This window comes from Oncorhynchus keta, chromosome 4 (assembly GCF_023373465.1).
Source record: "Oncorhynchus keta strain PuntledgeMale-10-30-2019 chromosome 4, Oket_V2, whole genome shotgun sequence".
Taxonomy (NCBI): Eukaryota; Metazoa; Chordata; class Actinopteri; order Salmoniformes; family Salmonidae; genus Oncorhynchus; species Oncorhynchus keta.
The window spans coordinates 63,684,985-63,705,794 of NC_068424.1; the positions used below are offsets into that span (position 1 = coordinate 63,684,985).

General features: G+C 42.5%; 1 protein-coding gene across 5 annotated transcripts in view; it reads right to left on the reverse strand.

Annotated features, from left to right (window-relative positions):
* Window positions 1-20,810, reverse strand: part of diaph2 (diaphanous-related formin 2) — a 749,871-nt gene that overhangs the window by 724,816 nt on the left and 4,245 nt on the right. The gene's annotated exons all lie outside the window — the stretch shown is intronic.

The following is a 20,810-nucleotide window of genomic DNA, read 5'->3' on the forward strand; positions in this document are numbered from 1 at the left end:
CACATTTTTCAAATGGGTAATTAAGCATATTTTAATCAATTTAACAGCAAGGGAACCTCTGTCGAACTAATTGTCTTGACTTTAGTGGAAACCATCAGTTTACTTCTGAACAGTCATTACACACGGCAATGCCGCAACAATGCAATTTACCACATAACAATTAAGCATGCACGTCCTCTGGGCTCCTCTGGCTTATTAAAACCCCCAAAGTTTTCACTATAATAAATGTTTATTGCACAACATTAATTCTTCAAAATAACCCAAATCAAATTAGCCTTCGGCCCCTTTGTAATTGAAATATGATTTTGATTCAATAAAAGGTCAATGAAATGGAAAAACTAAGTGCAATTTGGCTGAATTTAGGGGTCCATTTGAGTACGGGGAATATCACGAGTATGCCTCATCTGGCGAGAGTTTTTAAATGCTAATGACTACTATAACTCTACCCAAAGTTTGCTTTCCTCTTGGCAGAAGGATAATAGGGCCCATTTTAACTTTAGACACCAGCCTGTATTGGCAAAGCTAAAATGTTGTAGTAATGTTTCCCATTGACGATATTCATAAAGCTTCTCAGAGTCAGAGTGCTGCCTTATAGATCATAATGAATAAGATTACATATACAGCAGGAGGGGGGAGGTCTGATCCTAGGTCAACACTCCTACAACTGGTTTGCTCAAAGTGATATCTGTTCACACCACTAGGTGGCGCATGACACATTTATACAACTGCATTACATACAAACAGTTCACGTCTTTCCATGCCATACATAGCAAAATTAGGCCTAGTTTCAAATATGTTTGTCAACATATGTTCTTTTTAACACCATGTGCACATGAAGCCCTTCCTGCTCACTTAAAAGGGAGAAAAAAAAATCCCCATTAAAAAAAAAACTGAGTTCCTCTAAAAAGCCAGCATGGAGACAGGCTTACAAGGAAATCAGGGTTTTGCTTTAATTACTTCTAATTAATACCAAACAAAGGATGCCTGGGAGTGCCTGGCATTGTTGGCACGGACGACTGTACCACCATGTGCTGCAACTAACAGTTCTTAGCAAACTTGTTTTACTGCTCCCGCTCTGCTCCGTAGCCTCTAGTGTGCCAACTTTTCACTTCCACTTTGGAGTCACAGTTTGTCTGCATTCCTCACCATTGGATTTCCACTTGAGGAGAACAATGTGAGGATTCCCTCTACCCAGGAACATGTTCATTAAATACAATTGACTTGAGTGTAAATCTCCAAAAACAGATAGAATGTACAGTATGTATAATTTCATTCTTAGTTAAACCAAACAGCTGAAATATAGTGGTTCACAGTTAACACCTCGTATCTTTTTGGCGTCATGGTTTATATGGACCTATCAACACAGCCTGCTTAGTAGTAAACAAAACAGGATATGTGTTGCTAAGTGACCCTTTCCGTTGACATACTGACTGGATTCTGGGGTGGCAGGTGTAGATAGATAGAGAGGGAGAGAGAGACATTCTGGGCTAGTGTGAAACAGACACCATTATATAGGCACCAGTCCCCCCAGTTTCTTCTGGTTCAACATGCTAGTCCCTAGTTGCCTCTGGTTGAACATGCTAAAATCCAGCCCCCAGTGGTTCAACATGCTAGACCCGAGTCCTCTATGGTTCAACATGCTAGGCTCCAGTCCCCAGTGGTTCAACATGCTAGACCCGAGTCCTCTATGGTTCAACATGCTAGGCTCCAGTCCCCAGTGGTTCAACATGCTAGGCTCCAGGCCCCAGTGGTTCAACATGCTAGGCTCCAGGCCCCAGTGGTTCAACATGCTAGGCTCCAGTCCCCAGTGGTTCAACATGCTAGGCTCCAGTCCCCAGTGGTTCAACATGCTAGGCTCCAGTCCCCAGTGGTTCAACATGCTAGGCTCCAGTCCCCAGTGGTTCAACATGCTAGGCTCCAGTCCCCAGTGGTTCAACATGCTAGGCTCCAGTCCCCAGTGGTTCAACATGCTAGGCTCCAGTCCCCAGTGGTTCAACATGCTAGGCTCCAGTCCCCAGTGGTTCAACATGCTAGGCTCCAGGCCCCAGTGGTTCAACATGCTAGGCTCCAGTCCCCAGTGCCCTCTGGTTCAACATGCTAGGCTCCAGTCCCCAGTGGTTCAACATGCTAGGCTCCAGTCCCCAGTGGTTCAACATGCTAGGCTCCAGTCCCCAATGCCCTGTGGTTCAACATGCTAGGCTCCAGTTCCCAGTGCCCTGTGATTCAACATGCTAGGCTCCAGTTCCCAGTGCCCTGTGGTTCAACATGCTAGGTTCCAGTCCCCAGTGCACTGTGGTTCAACATGCTAGGCTTCAGTCCCCAGTGCCTTCTGGTTCAACATGCTAGGCTCCAGTCCCCAGTGCCTTCTGGTTCAACATGCTAGGGTCCAGTCCCCAGTCCCCTCCGGTTCAACACGCTATGCTCCAGCCAATGAAGTCTTCCCTCCATCTCTCCATTAGGCCTGCAGACAGCAGAGCTAAATCATACTAGGGACCCTGATCCCTCATTCCTGAGAGACCCAATTATATACTGGGCCAGTCAGTCAAATGAAACTTTCACTATGAGGGGAGCCCATAGCCACTGACTAGGATGCCCATTCAACAGTGCAGTGTGGCTTCGGTCTATGAAGGGAGGAGTCAGCCAGTCGGTAAGTCTCTAAAGAGTAATACTACTACCAGCCTGGTCCCAGATCTATTTGTGCTGTATTGCCATCTCCTATGGTCAATCGACTAAAGGCTAGTGATAGTGAAGCGGCATCTGTCCGTTTTGATAGGGGGTTTCCCATGAAGGGGACTGTTTCAAAGCCACCCCCCTACCAAACAGATCGGTTACCAGGCTAGAATACTACTAGATCAGAGGGAAACACAGAGACATTCTGATCTCTATTATTCAAGGTGGATTTATTTTTCTTCAGCTTGGTTAATGTTCGTAGAATGAACGTGTGTATTGGACAATCATTCTTCGCTTGTGGAGGTGTCTGACAGACATTCAGACATAGGGTTGGGCGATATGGCCAACATATCACAATTGTCGTCCATTTTGGGAAGGTACGGCGGATGTGCATCCATACAAGTCTACCGGTATTCACTATATATTGCCCAGCCCTATTCAGCCATCAAGCAAAATACATGATCATGTTTTAAAGTCCTAAATGTAAACCTACTGCAGTTGCAAAGGTTTCGCTTTTTGTGCATCCCTTCAACTGGCATCGCAAGAGTACCATGTAAACAAGCCACACCTCTGAGGAAATACCTAAACACTTTTAAGATAGTGCTAGGAACTGCTAGGGACCTCACCATACAATATTATCATGATACTTAGGTGCCGATGCAATATGTATTGCGATTCTCACGATTCTACATGTATTGTGATTTGATACGGTGATTTAATTAATATTGCTCACCATATGTCTGCTGCAGAAGGACAAGAGAGAGCAATGACAAAACAAGTTGATCAGTCAGGGAAATAAAAATGCTGAAAACAAATTAGCTCCCTATTTAAAAAAGAAAATGGAGAACAATGAAAGAAAAATACTGGAGTTTTGGTACAGCAAACTAAAGCAAAAATAATATAGCGATATTTTTAAAACGATACGATATATCATCAAAAATAATATCCCAATATGTAACTATCGTTTTTTTCGCCCATTACTATTTTAAGAGGTCATCTCTCGATCACTGTGCCCACAGCTCTCTGCTCCAAGCCCGATTACCAACTGCTGTGTTAATAACATACATGTTATGTACTATTCAAAATGCATTGCTTTCGGTGAACAGGCTACACAATGTAGTAGGTGGAAAATAGACCCATCCATGTAACCTTCAAAGTGGTGTGCTTTTCATTTCTGAAACGTGTGCATTTTCTAGCATCCTCTCTAGACCATTAGTGCATATAATGACTCGGGTCAAAAGTCAAATCAACTAAATACCATTGACCTGGTTCATTGCAATACTTTGATGTGAAAGTGGTTATGTCATATGGGGTGTTCTCTCTCAAACACACATGCAGGCCTATTTTAATGGTGACAGTTGTCCTTTTCCAGTGAAGCTTCCACTAGCCTAACCAACAGGGCTTCTACAAACGGTTCTCCTAGATTTAAAAAATATATATATAAATATACCATTTTAAAAACATACAAAGGTTCTCTTATGGGGACAGCCAAAGAACCATCTAGGTTCTAGATAGTGTACTGTTGCTGGTTTCTACAGTGCAGTAGTGAATGTGAACAATGGCCGTCTTATCACTCAGTACTACATAAGGCGCTGTTATAGACTGATGGACCTATATCAAACTTCCATTGCGTGTAGTTTATACTCTGCCCCTATAGAGTACAGAGTCATCTTAGATATGTGATTGAGCAAATGTCTAGATAAGGATCACCATTACATCATGAAATATTATAGACGGTATGACAGTGTTATTTCCATAGTTATGTAGCCTACTGCAGGACTATATTAACTAGTCTAGGACTAGGCCTCGGGAGGCATCTGAAATTCTACTCAGTACTGAGTATAGATGATGCCCAAGGCTTGTAAATAGTGCAGAGCACCCCTATCCCTACATCATCCCTCCTCTGTTCCCATGTGTATCAAGAATGGTTCACCACCCAAAGGACATCCAGCTAACTTGACACAACTGTGAGAAGCACTGGAGTTAACATGGGACACACCTGCACCATGTATCTGATATAGGTGGGTAGGTTAATGCAGAGGGAAACACGCAGTGTTCATTTTGTATACAGCAGTACTGTGATGCTATTATAATTTGCCCCTCACGACCGACAAGTTCATCCTTTCCTATCATTCAGGCCGGTTAAAGGTGGCCTTCAAATCCAACTCACATTTTGAGTTCATATTGTTTGTGTTCTCGCCAGTGGTGTTCATGTAATACCAATGGGAGTGGGCTAAGACTATTTTGAAAAGGGGGGGACCAAGTACGAAAGCAGGCATTCCCATGATCAAGTCCAGCTGCTAGGAGCATCGGGAGGTTTACTCAATGCCACATGTGTATGCACAAAAGTACCACAGACACCAGCACACACGTGAGTAAAGGGTATTTCTCCAACACTGCCCCACACACACACACACACACACACACACACACACACACACAGGGAAGTGAAGAGAGCCTCTCAGAACAAACAAATCTGCCACACACATCAATCAAATAATGGAGCTCTGTCCTCTCTCTGCAAACTGAATTAGGGCCAACTGAATTGAATCAGGAGAGATACCAAAAGCCATTTCCAAAAACAACAAAATTACCCCCAGGCCTCAGGCAGTGTTAACTCAATTGTAAAAATGAACTTATGAGGTAACACTTGTTTCAATGTCACCCCTTATAAGAGGATAAATAACCACAAAAAAAAGAGTACTGTGAAGGAAAAAAAAGTAGTATGATGTTTAGTGGTAAAGCTATTAGCTTTAGTTGAAAGCACAAGTGCCTTTAAAAATGGGCAGGAATCTGTGGTGCGTCAGTTATTTCAGGAAAGCGGTGGTGCTGTTTATATTTCCCTAAAAACAGCAAAAAGGGAAATCCCAAAGACCAGCGGTGCTCTGGATCCAATGGCTTTTCTTTGGATGCCCTGACCACATAACCACATGGCCACCAGGCCACCTGATCACCAGACCACTGCCCTCAGGCTAGGCTGGCTTGTTTTTTTCCCAGGATTTCATAATGAATTTGTAAATCATGCTCCCTGGGGGTTAGCTTCATAGATACTGTCCTATAAAACAGTTGGGGACTTTCTGAAAGGATTAGGGGGGAAATGTATTTGTGTATACTATATATGGAGACCTTGCAGTGTCTGTTCATCATCAAGACATTGAAGTCATGTGGAAAGAACTGAAGTTGGGAGTTTACTAGAGTTTAGGGGAGAAGGGGTTAGTTGGGGGAATCGATTCAGATGAGAATCGCTATTCCGAATCGATTCTCTGATGCAATAAAATTGCAGTATCAAACCACAATATATGTAAAATTGTGATTCATAGGCTATAGAATCCCAATATGTATCAAATCGTTACCAAATCGAATGGCAACACCCAGCCCTAGTCATTTACTCCATGTCAAAGCAGAAGTGTTATTACGAACGAGAAGGAGATGTTCCTTCCACAGCCGGTGTGACTACAGCATTCTTGACCACTTCCTGAGTGCCATGCAACGTAGTCTGTTTCCTGCTGTTCTCCTCTCATACAGACCCTCTCTCTGTCTCAAGAATGGAGGACCGGGACACCATACAACATTGCAAAATGACATAGCAGTATGAGATAGAAGAATCAATATGTACATCTATCAGCCAAGTAAAACCACAGCACAACTACCAGAGTCATCGATACGGTGGGGCTATCCAGGACTATGGATACGGTGGGGCTATCCAGGACTATGGATACGGTGGGGCTATCCAGGACTATGGATACGGTGGGGCTATCCAGGACTATGGATACGGTGGGGCTATCCAGGACTATGGATACGGTGGGGCTATCCAGGACTATGGATACGGTGGGGCTATCCAGGACTATGGATACGGTGGGGCTATCCAGGACTATGGATACGGTGGGGCTATCCAGGACTATGGATACGGTGGGGCTATCCAGGACTATGGATACGGTGGGGCTATCCAGGACTATGGATACGGTGGGGCTATCCAGGACTATGGATACGGTGGGGCTATCCAGGACTATGGATACGGTGGGGCTATCCAGGACTATGGATACGGTGGGGCTATCCAGGACTATGGATACGGTGGGGCTATCCAGGACTATGGATACGGTGGGGCTATCCAGGACTATGGATACGGTGGGGCTATCCAGGACTATGGATACGGTGGGGCTATCCAGGACTATGGATACGGTGGGGCTATCCAGGACTATGGATACGGTGGGGCTATCCAGGACTATGGATACGGTGGGGCTATCCAGGACTATGGATACGGTGGGGCTATCCAGGACTATGGATACGGTGGGGCTATCCAGGACTATGGATACGGTGGGGCTATCCAGGACTATGGATACGGTGGGGCTATCCAGGACTATGGATACGGTGGGGCTATCCAGGACTATGGATATGGTGGGGCTATCCAGTATTATCGATATGGTGGGGCTATCCAGTACTATCGATATAGTGAGGCTATCCAGTACTATCGATATGGTGGGGCTATCCAGTACTATCGATATAGTGAGGCTATCCAGTACTATCGATATAGTGAGGCTATCCAGTAAGAACTAGGCCTAGAACTTATTCTGTGGTGTTATGTCAACTCTGTGGTGGCCATTGCATGTTAGCTGTGTTTAAACTCAGCCTATTCAGTAATCTAGTATTTTTTTATGGAAGTGTAATGCTTCAACCTCACAGATGTTAGCTATGACTTGATATTCACCCTAAAGCCCCTCTGACTCACCTAAAACCGCTCCACAATGCCTCTCTCACACCATTAACATTAACAGCTGGGATACATGACCTGAACCGATGAGTCACAGGTCCAAAATAAGAGTTGCTGTCAAAGGAACAAAAGTTAAGTGTCTCGTTGCACAGTGGTTCACATGATTCCGACCCACATACTACCCTGAGGGTAATCCCCATTACATTATACTAAGAAACATGTCTCGTGATTATATTCATGTGGGTGTAATACTGAAAACAAGCTCTATTAATAATTAATAGATAATGGGTATTGGACTAGGTTATATCTGGAAGGCTTAAACAGTAGCAGGAGCGTATAGGGATCTTTCTATAAACTAACGAACCAGTGAGCATTCCTTGTAGTGGACAACTGTTTGGAGATGTTAAAGTCATTAATAATCGTTTGCATTTTTTCCTCCATGTGAATACATTAAGATATAAAAAGGGGGAACGTAGATGCATTCAATATAATTCATGAGTTGAATCAAAATCTGTTTAAACTCTTTAAATCGTGTGACAAAACACTACCTTTAATGACATTTATGATACTGCTGTTTGTTGTTATATCATGTAGTACGCATTTAACAACAATTACACATTGACCTTGATCCTGTGAAATTCATGGATATGGCTGTCGTACTCTTTTTGTTGTATGGAGATCTCAGAAGTGCACTGTAGGCTGGTAACATTTTGTGTCTCCCTATGTTACGGTGTGAAAACTGTTTTCATGGGCACACATATCCAAAATAATGTACTTGATTGCAAAATCCAATGCTTCAAACAGAAAGAGTAACTTTAATATGACTAATAAAACAAGTCGATACCATCATTAACAGGGTTCTTCAATAATTATCCATAATATTGTTTGATGTGTGTTTGATATCTAGCTGCTAAGTTAAATGGGGACATTGTCACACAACATCAGCTGATTCAGGAAAGGATTGTGCTGGAAATAATGTTGACATTTGTGTCTATTGTTACGGCGGACAAGATAATTAGCCTACTTTGTGGACAACATTAAATCAAGGTTCCTGAGGTAAGACTACGTTCCGTGTATGTTTTGATCATTTGTTTTCAGAGTTAAAACGAAGCAATCGGGAATGTGAAAACGGCTTGTTTATTCGTTTTTCAATGTTCAAATGTGAAGTTAAATGTGGAATGCCTGTTCAAGTGCACAGCCAACACTTCCTGTCCTTTCAAAGTAGGAGGTCACCCTTCTAACTACATTCTATGAATCTATTAATTAATTGATTAATAGCTGCCCATACCACGCCACAGTGGCAAGGTAAGATTTCTCCAATTCTGCATACGGTTTAGAGTGCATTTACTTATTAATGAACTGCTGTTACTGTAAATTATTAGCTGACTGATATATCCTCGCTAACTTGGTAATCTTATTAAAACCTCTGATGTAAAGTCCCCTGTTCAGGGGACCTGCGTGGTTTTGTAGAGGTTCCGGTACCGACCGACATTTTCGCTTATAAATCGATCTGTGGACACCGTAGATCGAAATGGCTTGCATTTATCAATAGCCCTGGTTCCCACGAACAGAATAGTATATTTTCTGAGCCTGTGTGATGAAGGATGTGAAATCTGAGACTCCTTGAAGCTGAGATGTCCCTCCTACCATTTCATCTGCTATTCCTACTGTCTATCAACTCCTGGCTGAACCCTACGCCACAGCCACTGACGAAGCACATGCCTGCAATCCTTACATTGTAATGCAGCAGGAGAGAGTGGTTTCATCACAGTAGTACATTCAGAGAACGATTTAAAGCCATTCATCTAAAATTATTTATACATTTTAAAACAAATAACACTATTTCTCATAGACGGACAAGATTAATGTGAGGTGAAAGGTGAGTTCCTCGCATTTTATAGTTATAAGGAAAGTGAAATCTGTTTTATCATTTTATTATACTAAATTTAGAAAGTATATAAGTAGTTTCAAACCTTATTCATACAGTTTTGTTGAATAGGAAATACAAAATATTTCATATTTTTATCAGTCCTCAAAAGTGACAATTTTACCAGAAAGGTGAGATGTTAACCTTTCTTGGCATATACAGCATGGCTAGATATTGTTTATGGCCCTCTCATGACAAATAATTACTTTTGGATATTATGTAGATTACATGTAAATAGTTTAAATGATGCTATACAGCCAAAACAACAGTATACAGTCGTGGAGAAAAGTTGAGAACGACAAATATACATTTTGTTCGTATGATGGCAATTTGCATATACTCCAGAATATTATGAAGAGTGATCAGATGAATTGCAATTAATTGCAAAGTCCCTCTTTGTCATGCAAATGAACTGAATCCCCCCCCCCAAAAAAAAAAAATTCCACTGCATTTCAGCCCTGCCACAAAAGGACCAGCTGACATGTCAGTGATTCTCTCGTTAACACAGGTGTGATCGTTGACGAGATCAAGGCTGGAGATCACTCTGTCATGCTGATTGAGTTCGAATAACAGGCTGGAAGCGTCAAAATGAGGGTAGTGCTTGGAATCATCGTTCTTCCTCTGTCAACCATGGTTCCCTGCAAGGAAACACGTGCCGTCATCATTGCTTTGCACAAAAAGGGATTCACAGGCAAGGATATTGCTGCCAGTAAGATTGCACCTAAATCAACCATTTATCGGATCATCAAGAACTTCAAGGAGAGTGGTTCAATTGTTGTGATAAGGCTTCAGGGCACCCAAGAAAGTCCAGCAAGCGCCAGGACCGTATCCTAAAGTTGATTCAGCTGCGGGATCGGCAGGTGTGAACGCATCTGTACGCACAGTGAGGCGAAGACTTTGAGGATGGCCTGCTGTCAAGAAGGGCAGCAAAGAAGCCAATTCTCTCCAGGAAAAACATCAGGGACAGACTGATATTCTGCAAAATGTACAGGGATTGGACTGCTGAGAACTGGGGTAAAGTCATTTTTTCTGATGAATCCCCTTTCCGATCGTTTGGGGCATCCGGAAAAAAGCTTGTCCGGAGAAGACAAGATGAGCACTACCATCAGTCCTGTGTCATGCCAACAGTAAAGCATCCTGAGACCATTCATGTGTGGGGTTGTTTCTCAGCCAAGGGAGTGGGCTCACTCACAATTTTGCCTAAGAACACAGCCATGAATAAAGAATGGTACCAACACATCCTCCGAGAGCAACTTCTCCCAACCATCCAGGAACAGTTTGGTGACGAACAGTGTCTTTTCCAGCATGATTGAACACCTTGGCATAAGGCAAAAGTGATAACTAAGTGGCTCGGGGAACAAAACATTGATATTTTCGGTCCATGGCAGGAAACTCCGCAGATCTTAATCACATTGAGAACTTGTGATCAATCCTCAAGAGGCGGTTGGACAAACAAAAACCCACAAATTCCGACAAACTCCAAGCATTGATTATACAAGAATGGGCTGTCGTCAGTCAGGATGTGGCCCAGAAGTTAATTGACAGCATGCCATAGCAGATTGCAGAGGTCTTGAAAAAGAAGGGTCAACACTGCAAATATTGACTCTTTGCATCAACTTCATGTAATTGTCAATAATAGCCTTTGACACTCATGAAATGCTTGTATTTATTTATACTTTAGTATTCGATAGTAACATCTGACAAAAATATCTAAAAAGACAATGAAGCAGCAAACTTTGTGGAAATTAATATTTGTGTCATTCTCAAAACTTTGGCCACGACTGTATATTGCTAGACTAGAAATATGCCCTAGCTATAGTCAGTCAGTGGTGGCACACCTAACTAGCTGGAAGCAAGGGTGAGAATAGTAGACATGAAAATATATCCTTTCACTGTTTACAGCAGGTCTCAAGCTGCCCAGACCTGTCTGATGAGCCTGATAGGTTGCCGTTGGTGTGTCCTACTTATACGTGTGCAAATCTGTGTGTGAATAGCAATGGAATTAAACATCCAACCAATGCCTCAAATGTCATCCAGAGGGTTGTGGGGTCCTATCCAGAAACAACCCCAAGTCCAGGGGTGGGCAACTCCAGTCCTCAAGGGCTTAATTGGTGTCAACACTTTCTCCATCCCAAGCAAACACAGCTGATTAATCAAATTGCATTCTAAACTGAAGATCATGATCAGGCGATTATTGGAGTCGGGTGTGTTAGTTGGGGCAAAACTGTGACACCAATCAGGCCCTCAAGGACTGGAATTGCCCACCCCTTCCCTAGACACTTGTGGAGATCTGAGAGAACTGGACAGGTATAAGCAATACCGCCAAAATTCAACCAATGCCTATCAAAGGGTACGGTGGAGCTCTCACCATGTCACCACCCATCAATCCCTCTCAGATCTCCACAAGAGTCTAGACTCTGGGCAGTTGAGGCTAGGGGTTATTTCTGGACAGGACATGGGCAATACGGTCGGTCGGTCAGTCAGTCTCAACATTTTTTGAAAAGCAATGAAATATACTTGCTTCCTCTTCCTTTGGGAGAATCTCAATGGCATTTCCTTAATTTGTTACATCCCCTCTCCTCGTCTCCTTCTCAAAACCCATTGGATGAGAAGGTAATAGGTCCCTCCCCTCCCACATTCTTATCCAATGAGTTTTGAGGAGGCAGCAAGGTGAGAGGGCATGAGGAATGAAGTAAATGCCATTGACATTCTCCCCTGGTTTCCTCCAATCCTCACCTCCTCAAAGCACATCGGGGGAGAGGAGGGAAGGTTCCTCCCCTCGGGCTACAATGCACTTTCAAGGAGAGGCAAGGAGTGGAGCAAACATGGGCAGAGGAAGCAAGAATGTGATGTCTTGTTTTCACACACACACACATTGCTTGAAGCGTTTGCTGAAAAATTAATCAAATGGCCAACCGGACTATTTACTTTGACACCCCCCCTTTCTTTTTTTACACTGCTGCTTCTCTGTTTTTATTATCTATACATAGTCACTTTACCCCTAACTACAAGTACAAATTACCTCGACTAACCTGTACCTCCGCACATTGACTTTGTACCAGTACCCCCTGTATAAAGCCTTGGTATTGTTATTTTATTGTGTTACTTTATTACATTTACTTTTGTTTATTTAGTAAATATTTTTTTAACACTATTTATTGAACTGCATTGTTGGTTAAGGGCTTGTAAAGTAAGCATTTCACATTAAGGTCTACACCTGTTGTATTCGGTGCATGTGTCAAATAAAATTTGATTTGAATACCCAAGCCAAGGTGAAAATCTGTTGATGTGCCCTTGAACAAGGCACTTCACCCTAATTTGCTGCAGGGTGCCATGCTATTGTTGTATTCTGTGCAGGTGAAAAAGCTCATTTGATTTAATTATAATGAGGTCATTATTGGTTATTATTATTGCCAATGGTTTTGTTGCTAGAACCCATCATTTTACATTATTGTATTAAATTGTTACATCAACTATAAAAAAAATGTAGAAATGTTGTTGTATATCGTTTTCATTATTCTGGAAGGTTCAGCATGGCTATTAATGATCGATAAGTTGCCTAAAGCACAAAACAGACCTGGCTACTAGGCATGACAAAGAAACACGCAGTGTCAATGTTTCATGTGACATTTTGAATGCCATGTAGATGTTTTGTTGTTGCTAGGAGTAATGGTCTCATTGTGCCGACCTAGACTCTAAATCTTGTAGCTATACATGTGCAAAACAAAATCATTTAAATGTATATCAAACCATTTAGAAATGTTAACCCTGAAGTCACACATGGGCCCCTTTATTTATAGAAAGACCAATATACAAATTCTGTTTTTACCAGGGTTTGAAAACTACGTTTATCATAATCTAGCCCCACACGCAGGAAGGCAAGTCTAGGTAAAAGTCTAGGTAAAAGGCTCCTAATCCAACACTAAGAGTTTGTTTCACTAAGACACCATAACATCTCACATGCATACAACTGTATGACTAAAGGAGGGCTTAACTATTCATGCATTACTGATATTTTAATTACTTTAATGAACTCCTAATTGTCTGCTATGATTACAATAATTAAAAGCAGATTGAATTCATTAAAGGAATAGGCCTAATATCCACAAATACAATCACTGTCAGGCACACAGAAAACATGATCAGGATAGAAGGGAATGAAAGAAGTAAAGAGTTAGGATTTGAGAATGACTGACTAGAAATGCAGAAATGAAAGGTTTAGCTTATCGTTCAATGAGGATTTGTGTGAAGTTTCATAGGCTACGTCTACTTTCCCACTTTGAGATGACTGAGAAATCTCTGCTGCCTAATTGTTGATGAAATTGGTTATGAATGTTAGAACTATTTATTGTGGAATACAGAGGCCCATGGCAACACAATCCAACAGAAAGAACTGCTGATGAGTGGGCCTAAAAGAGGATCCTGACAAATTCCGATGAAGTGAAACTAAGCAAATGTGCACGCCGACAACGCATAAAAAATACATTCACAGTCAATCAGTGAACAACACTCAGTGTGTGAGATAACGCTATCTCAAAACAACTCATGACACAAAACTTTTATATACTGAACAAAGGTCTGTCTCAACAGCCACCTCTACATAGAACCACAGAATCTGTCAAGTTCAATCAAACACAGGTTAATGTACTGTACGTGCTGATTTGAACCACAGAGGTTTAACAGTCCCTCCCTCTGTGTGTGTGTGTGTGTGTGTGTGTTATAAAGAACACAACTGCACCGCCAAGCCAACGCCTAAAGAAAGCGATGATGAGTCAACCCTGTTTCCTGCTTGAGGGCGGCAGACAGTTGAGATTTATCCACTCTCAGGGTACAACCCTAGAAAACCGTGTCTAGATGTCTATGGGCTGTTTTTAAAATCAGGCTGCTGTCTGCCACCATTCACAGCATGGTTGAGCCAGCACCATACACACTGAACTCTGCGTGACCTTTGAGATGCTGATCTACACTAATCATTTTTCTATAGCTAATAGAGAGTAATGTAAAATATACTATTATGTCAAATACAGTACCAGTCAAAAGTGTGGACACATCTACTCATTCAAGGGTTTTTCTTTATTTTTGCTATTTTCTACAGAATAATATTGAAGACATCAAAACTATGAAATAACACATACAAAATTAACCCAAAAAGTATTAAACAAATCAAAATATATTTAAAATTTTAGATTCTTCAAAGTAGCCACCCTTTGCCTTGATGACAGCTTTGCACTCTTGGCATTCTCTTAACCAGCTTCATGAGGTAGCCAAATGGAATGCATTTCAATTAACAATTGCTAAAAGTGAATTTGTAGAATTTCTTTCCTTCTTATTGCGTTTGAGCCAATCACTTGTGTTGTGACAAGGTAGAGTTGGTATACAGAAGATAACCCTATTTGGTAAAAGACCAAGTACATATTATGGCATGAACAGCTCAAACAAGCAAAGAGAAACGACAGTTCATCATTACTGGAAGACATGGTCAGTCAATCCGCAAAATGTCAAGAACTTTGAACATTTCTTCAAGTGCAGTCACAAAAACCATCAAGTGCTATGATGAAACTGGCTCTCATAAGAACCACCACAAGAAAGCAAGACCCAGAGCTACCTCTGCTGCCGAGGATATGTTCATTAAATTTACCAGTTTCAGAAATCGGCAATTAACTGCACCTCAGATTGCAGCCCAAATGCTTTAGAGTTCAAGTAACAGACACATCTCAACATCAACTTGGGACAAAAAAAACAAGCAATGGACATTAGACCGGTGGAAATCTATCCTTTGGTCTGCTGACTCCAAATTTCAGATTTTTGTTTCCAACCACCGTGTCTTTGTGAGACGCAGAGTAGGTGAACGGATGATCTATGCATGTGTGGTTCCCACCGTTAAGCATGGAGGTGGTGGTGTGATGGTGCTTTGCTGGTGACACTGTCAGGGATTTATTTGAAATTCAAGGCTCATTTAACCAGCATGGCTACCATAGCATTCTTTAGCGATACGCCATCCCATCCGATTTGTGCTTAGTGGGACTTTCATTTGATTTTTAACAGGACAATGACCCAAAACACACCTACAGGCTGTGTACGGCTATTTGACAAAGAAGGCGTGTTGGAGTGCTGCATCAGATGACATGGCCTCCACAATCACCCGACCTCAACCCAATTGAGATGGTTTTGGATGAGTTGGACCACAGAGTGAAAGAAAAGCAGCCAACAAGTGCTCAGCATATGTGGGAACTCCAAGACTGTTGGAAAAGCATTCCAGATGGAGCTGGTTGAGAGAATGCCAAGATTGTGCAAAGCTGTCAAGGCAAAGGGTGGCAACTTTGAAGAATCTCAAACATAAAATATATTTTGATTTGTTTCACACTTTTTTGGTTACGACATGATTCCACATGTGATATTTCATAGTTGATGTCTTTACTATTATTCTACAATGTAGAAAATAGTAAAAATGAAGAAAACCCTTGATTGAGTAGGTGTATCCAAACTTTTGACTGGTCACGTATACTGTATCTGTAAAATGTATTTTGACTGTATAAGCTGGAATTAGAAGCCCAAGTGTTGTTGTCCATTAGTTTACTCCAATTAGAAGAGGGGTGGTAGGGTTAGGGGAAAATAATATATAGGTATATTTGGAGACTGGAAATGACGCATATAATAACATTGGTAGAAGCCACAATTTATCTGATCTACCCCCTAAAAATGTATAACAAATATGCAACATCAAACTTTAAAAAAAAATAATAATACATTCTAAGGCTGAAGATGATTTATCTTCCATTTATTAGAGCTTTAGTACTCCCAACAGAATTCCAGAACACAAACCATGGGTGTGTTCATCAATTCAATCTGGAGTGTCAGAGCGCACTCTGGGCATTCGTAAATTCAGAGCTTTGTCAGATTGTAAATTCAGAGCGTTTCGCTCTCAGTGTTCAGAGCGCTTCGCTCTCAGTGTTCAGAGTGCACACTGGACACTCTGGCCGAGAAGTAGGGTAGATCTGAGTCTTCTGAACTCACAACGGCAGTCAAGCACCCAAGCTAACAGGCTAACGCTAGCTACTTCCAGACACAAATGAGAGAGAACCTCAGACTGACCATTTCACTCGCCCTAGCAGAGCTCATTTGGCTGTTTTCATGTTATCCTGAGTGTTGGTGCTTAGAGAAGAGGTTTCAGATGATTTCTCGCCACATTCGCTGAGTTGCTATCAACAATCCTGTAAAATCGATGTTTGTCAATCACAAAACACTAGGTCTCTAAGGCCCCTTTGCACCAATGATTATAAATCAGTAAATTGCTGTTTCCCGTTGAGAACTGGAGAGAACTCTGCAAATGAGCATGTTGTCATCGCACCTTGAATTTTCTTCATTCACATGCTGGGCCCATATCACATATTCAACTGATCCATAAACACCTACACGGTGAATCCATGAACGTGAATCCATGGAGTCCAGAAACCCTCCACAATGACGGTCTATTATTCCACCCACATTCCAATCTACTATGTCACTTGTCTATTTGTCATAAATACCATGGAATCTACCTAGGGTATTTATGCTAAGACGACAAGTGTTGAATTTATGTAATATTTTAAATTTTAAGTGTGCAAGACTAATCATTAGTAGAATCTATGACATATGGGCTTGCTTACAGTATGTATTTGTCAAATCAACCAGACTCAACAGATGTGGAGGAGAATAAGTTCCAACTCCCCAGTATTGTACAATCATACCTAGATGGCTTCACACATGAAGTCAGATAGCAGTCTCAAAACATGTCAGTATGTCATGTCAACATTGTTATAATGTCGACATGCTTTGAGAGCAGTTTTATTCAAGGAGTTGTATGACTACTCCACACGTAAATGTAGATACGATTCTCTGCCTCTCAGGTAATTCAATCAGTGTAGCCCAAATTGACTTGCACTAAACAAGTTGAAATAATGCATAGCATTTCAGTGAGACAGTATAATCCACATAATCCTCAAGTTATGAATGGATCTTGGGGTAAATATGTTAGCACGCTTCGCTCTCTCGAGGTCACAATTTACTCTGGAATGCAGAAGAGGTTGAGGGGGCTCTGACAAACCGGATCTCCTGAATTCCTCTAAAATTACTTATTTCCTTCTGTCAATTTTGTTAGAAGTCAAAGCTGTTTGCGGTTATGATTTGATAACAGCAAACATGGGACAACCAAAAATGACTCAGTAGATGTCATTCTTGTGACAGACAGCCTGCTAAAAGTGCCCTTAACCTTAAAATAACCTGAGGGGTTATCCTGATGTCCTTGGCTGTGTTTTGTGTCCACATCACAAATCAGAGCTCAGATAGCGTTGTTGTGATGGTATCCTACCCGGTGACTCATTAAACAAACACAGCTTTCAAAAGTGTCTCTCCTCACAAGTCGCTTTCACCAGGTCAGACATCCTTTCACGGAAGTCTAAAGGATACCCACGCTAAGGTGAATCCTAGTGCCCTGTCACCAATTCTCAGCGGGCTGTGTCAGTGAGGTGATAACCTCCACCTCTAATCCAGCTTTAAAAACATAAACTCTGGCCTGGATCCACACGGATACACATTCACAATGATCACAGACAATCTCTGGAAGAAATCAAGGGTGGCAAAGTCTGGGAAAGTGATGTCAAATATTTGAGGACATTTAAGGCCTGCATGTATCGAGGCATGCATGTGCAAAAGGGAGGGGGAAACAAAAAGTAAGATCAAGGCTCCACCCAGGGACGAATGATTACTTCTTCCCTCCACTCTCAGGCCGCCTGGTTTTGGCGAGAGCCAGCGCACAGGCCTGCCTCTTCACCTCTGCTGCACTGTTGAGGCTGGGCAACAACAGTGACCATGCCTGGCACTGAGACCTCTTAAGGAGTATGTAGTTCGCATTGAGCTCACTGACAGAGTGCTTAGATGACATCAGCACTCATCCAAGCAGCAGTGAGGCAGCACTAAAACCTTGGCTGGGCTGGGCCGTGGAGCCAACGGAGGGGAGGCAGTAGCTGGGCGACTGGAGGATGTTTAAGAGTTAGGGTTGTAAGACTATTTTTCCACAACACTTAAATACCACACCCTCTTAGGAGACTCTGGGGGTTCTAGTCCTACAATGTCATTATAGATGGGGCGGCAGGTAGCCTAGTGGTTAGAGCAGTCGGCCAGTAACCGAAAGGTTGCTGGATTGAATCCCCGAGCTGGTAAAAATATGTTGTTCTGCCCCTGTTCCCCGGTAGGCCGTCATTGTAAATAAGAATTATTTCTTAATTTACTTGCCTAGATAAATAAAAGGTTAAATAAAAATAGATCACAAAACACTGGGGTTTTCTGGGGGTTCTATTCCTACAATGTCATTACAGTCCAAAAAAGTAGATAAGATCACAGCCATTCTCTTTAAGTTAGTTAACCCTGCTGGAGCAGCACATACCAGCATTTACAATATTTGGCCCACCAGCATTGCACCCCACACCAACCCCTCCCGACTGCGAGGTAGTCTGCAACCCAGAGGAATGGTTGCTGAATTTTGTTTGTACTTCTGGTTACGGTCATTCACTGTACACAGGACTCTGCATGTACTTCTCATCACAGTCATTCCCTGTACACTGGACTCTGCGTGTACTTCTCACCACAGTCATTCCCTGTACACAGGCCTCTGCATGTACTTCTCACCACAGTCATTCACTGTACACTGGACTCTGCATGTACTTCTCACCACAGTCATTCCCTGTACACTGGACTCTGCATGTACTTCTCACCACAGTCATTCCCTGTACACTGGACTCTGCATGTACTTCTCACCACAGTCATTCCCTGTGTACATAGGCCTCTGCATGTACTTCTCACCACGGTCACTCCCTGTACATGTCAGCTCTTCTGCTCGAGAGTCTCAGCCTGAGACAAATAAAGGTTAAATAAAAATTGGGCCTCTGGAATGCAAACCTCTGGTTAACTAGGCAGGTCAGTTAGAACAAATTCAAAATGTACAATGCCAGGCCTACTCCGGCCAAACCCTGACTATGCTGGGCCAATTGTGTGCCGCCCTATGGAACTCTCAATCACAGCCGGATGTGATACAGCCTGGATTCGAACCAGGTACTATAGTGACGCCTCTTGCACCGAGATGCAGTGCCTTAGACCGCTGCGCCACTTCAGCAGCTCACAAATGGACAGATTCTCACAGCCCCAGCAGCCCTGTTGCATCAAGACAGAAGAGACCTACCTGCCCATTGCAGCCAGGACATAGTTGAGTAATTGGCTCTCTGTAGGCTCAGCACAAATTGGAGGGACATATTTGGTTAACAAAGCCATAAAGTAGACCAGATGGCCATCCTGCTCTTTAACGTTAGGCTAAACTGATTATCTTCTTTACCTTAGCGGTGGCTAGGACATTCTCCTAGCCTCCTGGATGACAACATATCTCTTGATCCACAGAGGAACTGAAAGAACTCTGTCATACTACTTGTTAACATGCTGGCCCTGTAGAGGAACAGTTCCAGGTTACACTACAGTAAGTCAGTGAAAAATGATCAGCTCAACCGCAGGCCTACATCCTGTTTGAGCAGAGGACGCAACTTTTCCTTATTTGACTTATGCTCGAGGAGCTTACAAACAGCCGGGCAAGAACCGTCCGCTGTGCCGCCTAAAGCTTATTGACGGTGGCACAGAACCCTGTGGCTGCAAGTGGCGAAAGTTATAATAATATAATAATAAAATGCCATTTAGCAGATGCTTTTATCCAAAGCGACATTCCAGTCATACATGCTTACATTTAATGTATGGGTGGTCCCGGGAATCGAACCCACTACCCTGGTATTACAAGCCCCATACTCTACCAACTGAGACAAATACCCTGCGTGTTGCCATGTATAATTCCCACTCTCCCTCCCCGAATGTTTCTGCCGCTGTTTGTAACCTGCTTCAGTTTTACAGCCCATCTTTCCAACCAGTTCTAGTTTCCTCCAGGGAGGGTGGGGCTGACATTATGATGACCACACTGAAGCGCAGCCCGTGAGAGACCGTATCCCTCCAGTGTTGCAATTAAGACATGGGAAGAGTCCACGTTAAATAGATCCTGTGAGTCTTCTACATACACTGGTCACTAATCATTAATGAACATGGTTTAATTTGGAAGTAAACTCTGTTCAAGTTAATCACAGGACATTCAGTCAAATTAGTTTGTGAAATATGAGCAATGAGCTCCCTACTGATTTCACTTCCACGCAAGGGATGAGGCGCACTGTGCTGTAATAGCTCAAATGACACTTGATACCCAACGACAGTGTCAAACTGATACACCTTGTACATCAATCAGTGTAACGAAACAACACTGCACCAGACTATATTAACCAGTGTGTAGGTAACGAAACAACACTGCACTAGACTATATTAACCAGTGTGTAGGTAACGAAACAACACTGCACCAGACTATATTAACCAGTGTGTAGGTAACGAAACAACACTGCACTAGACTATATTAACCAGTGTGTAGGTAACGAAACAACACTGCACTAG